A 3,630-nucleotide genomic window follows, 5' to 3' on the forward strand; every position below is an offset into this window, starting at 1 on the left:
AGTTGAATAAATTATATGTCTAGTTGATTTTCCTTTAAAACCGAATGTATGAAAATCTCCTAGATTAATGTACGAGAATTTTGTAAGGGTATATAAATTAGAACAAATGAAGTTTGGAGTCAATGCATGAAATAATAAAACCGCAGCCCCTTAGTGAGCAAATAAGTTAATACTAATGACCTAATTAACCCTGAATCTTGGTTAAACTACTATGCAACCTAAGGAAGCCATCTTCTGGAAGACAACCAAGAGGAAACAAAGAAAAAGAAATTGCTAGTTGGGCGGTGACCGAGAGGAAAGAAACACAAGGCAGCTTCAGCTTTCTTTCTTTCTTTCCAAAAACGGAATCGAGGGAGTGGATCTAAGAGTGAGGGAGAGAAAATTTGGTTAGCTTCATCATCTGCTGATCATAATCAAGAAGAGAAAGGCAAGGAAAATAGGAGGGATAGCTGGTGCAGACCTTGAGGAAACAAAGCTGGGAAAATCTGGTCAGTCTGCAATTTTTAACTCTTAAAGGAAAGAGGTAAATTCTCTGTGATCAATACTTATTTAATGAGTATAAATGAATATATATATATATATATATATATAGACACACACACAAGCTGCAAGATAAGTTTTAGCAGAGGAAATGAGCTTCGATTGAAGAAAAATTCTGGTTTGAGATTAAAATGATTATTCGACTGAAGTTGTAGCAACCGGGAGTTAATTACATGAATTTCAGCTCATTAGCAGTGTAAAAATGGAAAATATAATATAAGAAAAGCATGTAATATGGTTATCTCTGATATTATAAGAAGTTTAGTTGAAGAAATTTGGGAAAGGTTGGAAATTGGGAGGACCGATGGAAGATCCTTGCTGGAATTTTTCCAGCTTCATCCGAGTGGGAGGGGGGAATGGAAAAGTTTCAGATGTCTTTGGTGAATAATGACTCTAAACTTCTGTGTTAATCTGTAATATGTTGTATAACATCCTGATTTCTTCATGCATGAGAGGTTTGAGCATAAAATGGAGGGATCTAGTAGAAGAAACTCGTCTTTAGGCATTACTTGCTGCTACGAACCAGCTTTATAGCCAAGAGAGGATATAAATCTTGGTTCAGATTTTCTCTTGGGTTTTTGGCTATAAATTTCTATGTTTTGCTTAAGATGGTCTGTAGTTGAATGATCATCCCCTGCATGTCTAGTTGGAGCATGAACTGAAAAGAAAATTATGAGAAAACAACCACATGTTAAACTGCTATACTGCTGCAAATTGTAATTAGTCGATGACAGATTGTTGTGCGTAGCTTTTGGGTTGAATAATTTGTTGAAACTAGATGCTATTTGCCTTGGTATATGCTGGACTGAATGTACTTTAAATATTTAGAGCTTTAAGCAAGTGAAAGAATAGAGTTTTCGTCGAAAGCTTGAAGTAACGTTACTAGTTTTGGTTGCTGACCGAGAAAATGAAACAGATTGTGCTTCTGACCGTCCCTTTTTGGCCTTGAAAACGCGATAACTGGGTGTCGATGTCTTCAGAAGAAATGTAGGTCTATGTCTTAGCTTCAAAACGCTATAAAATTCGCCTCAATCTGATAAGCGTAGCTCCAGTTGTGATCAAAACATTAGAGGGTGGCAAAGCTGCCTTTCTTGTTGCTTTCCTTTTGTTCCCAGATGCACTTTGCTTTGATAATGGCCGTGAGGAAACAACTTTAAACCAGCATTTCCTCTAATTTCCAACTTTGTAAGCTTTCATAGATGATAGCTATGGTTACCCTGAGATTTAATGGCTATATACAGCTCCACGAGTAGCTTTCATGATAATTATGTACCTAAATTAGCTTCTAATTACTTAATATTGTCTTCACAAATATTTTAAAAACTATAAAATTTGAGGGACTGGTGTAGTGGAATAAAATTTAACTTACAAATAACCTAGAGTTTAATTTATTAAAAAGGGGACCAATGAAGTACTCCTAAACCATAATCTTAGAATCTTGAATGGAAAATGATTTGATTCTAAAATAAATATCTTATAAATTATTAACTTGGAAAAACAGGTATAATTCTTGATTAAAACAATAAAGTCAATAAGTTTCAAAATAAAATGATAAATGAATATTGAATATATTATATTTGTACTTTAAGGTCAAACTAGAATCTGTTTTAGCCTAGACGGAAGAAATGAAACGTTTGCTTGTCTTAATCCTTGCAGATTAGATTGGAAATGAGTTAATCTTAGCTCAAGTGTTTTATATGATATTAAAATTTGGTGTATATGTACATTAACCTTGTTTTAAAGCTACCAAACTTAATAATCCTGAAGACAAACGTAAGGAAGGTGGCTAGATTTTGGTGATTCATTTTACAACCTTAGGAACTTGGGTTTTAGTTACTTAAACCTTAAATTATGTAAGATGAATGGTTGTATATAAAATGAATATTCACTTTAGAATTATTAACTTGTACCAGGAAGTAGCCGTAAACCAGGAAACCAACTCGAGACTCAAGAGTAGTCATTTGAATCTTTGGTGAGTGTTTTCCGAGTTTATGTGTTAAACTGCTTATGTGTACCTAAGTGCAATTATATGGCAAATGTGCTTATTATGAAATATTGCTAAGTGATTCATTGTGAAGTGTTTTCAATTGTCCCTTGCCTTCTAAGTCGAGGGTGTACTTTATCGCTCAGCTTAGTTGAGGTTGAAGGTTGATAATTGATCAAGTAATATTGTAAGTGCGCATGACTGTAAGCCATGTGTGCACCTTATCACACTGGCTGAACTGGGCCCCAAAACCCTCTGTTCAACGGACTATTCGAGCCAGCAAAGGGCTTGGTCGGGTAGGACGGTAGCTTTGGGTAAGTGTTTTGGTATATTCGAATATTACCACGGAGTAGCAGATTACTGATATTGATATGGCCATCCAAGTGAGGGAAGTGTTTATTATTTTGGAGGTTATAAGGAGGAGTTCGGTGGAGTGTGTAGTGCATTGAAGTGGCTCTAATGCGAGCACCGTATCCTTTTAAAAGTGATTGTTTGGTTATGTGCTTCCTCAATTGCTTAATGAAAGTGATTGTACAGTGAAATGTGCACTACTTGCTTAATTGTACTGATTTAAGTGCTTATTGATTGTTGCTTGCATGGAAACCTCACGGGCGTAAGCTCACCCTTTTAGCTTTGTCTCCTTACAGGAGTTGGAGATTGAAAAGTGATTAGATGGAATAGGAAAGTTGTTTTGGGAAATTCCATCACTATGTGTATATATTGGAGTCACGTTTTCTTTTGTATTTTAAGATGGTTGAATCTTCTGTTTTGAGTTGATGTAATATTAAGAATGGATGTTTAGAACGTGTATTTTGTTTCTTTTAGTGGACAAATCTTTGTTTCATGCTGATTGGAGTGGTACTTAAGAGTGAATGTTCAGTTGTTCAATGATAATGATATCTCTGAAGTTAATGTAAGTGAGTGAGTCCTGACGAGAGCCAGGCAGGCGATCCGCTAACTTCTAGGGTAGGCCCTAGGAGAAGGTGAGGTCGTCACAAAAGTAAACTATGACTTGGGGGCATTAAGAACCCACATGCAGCACCAAGTTGAAACACTAAATGGGAGAGGGGGAAAAAACAAAAGAAAGAAGCAGGCAGCAAAGGAAA

The 3,630-nt window shown here is 35.8% G+C and overlaps 1 long non-coding RNA gene across 2 annotated transcripts; it reads left to right on the plus strand.

Moving 5' to 3' along the window:
• Window positions 1–235: 235 nt before the first annotated feature.
• Window positions 236–3,397, plus strand: LOC140017058 (uncharacterized). 2 transcript variants are annotated; one of them, XR_011823352.1, is made up of 3 exons: window positions 238–523; window positions 2,454–2,512; window positions 3,172–3,397. It is a non-coding gene; the product is annotated as an uncharacterized lncRNA (long non-coding RNA). The 2 variants fall into 2 exon arrangements; XR_011823353.1 differs by lacking the exon at window positions 2,454–2,512 and having other exon boundaries at window positions 236–523.
• The last annotated feature ends 233 nt before the right edge of the window (window positions 3,398–3,630 follow it).

Source organism: Coffea arabica, chromosome 11c (assembly GCF_036785885.1).
Source record: "Coffea arabica cultivar ET-39 chromosome 11c, Coffea Arabica ET-39 HiFi, whole genome shotgun sequence".
NCBI classification, from domain to species: Eukaryota; Viridiplantae; Streptophyta; class Magnoliopsida; order Gentianales; family Rubiaceae; genus Coffea; species Coffea arabica.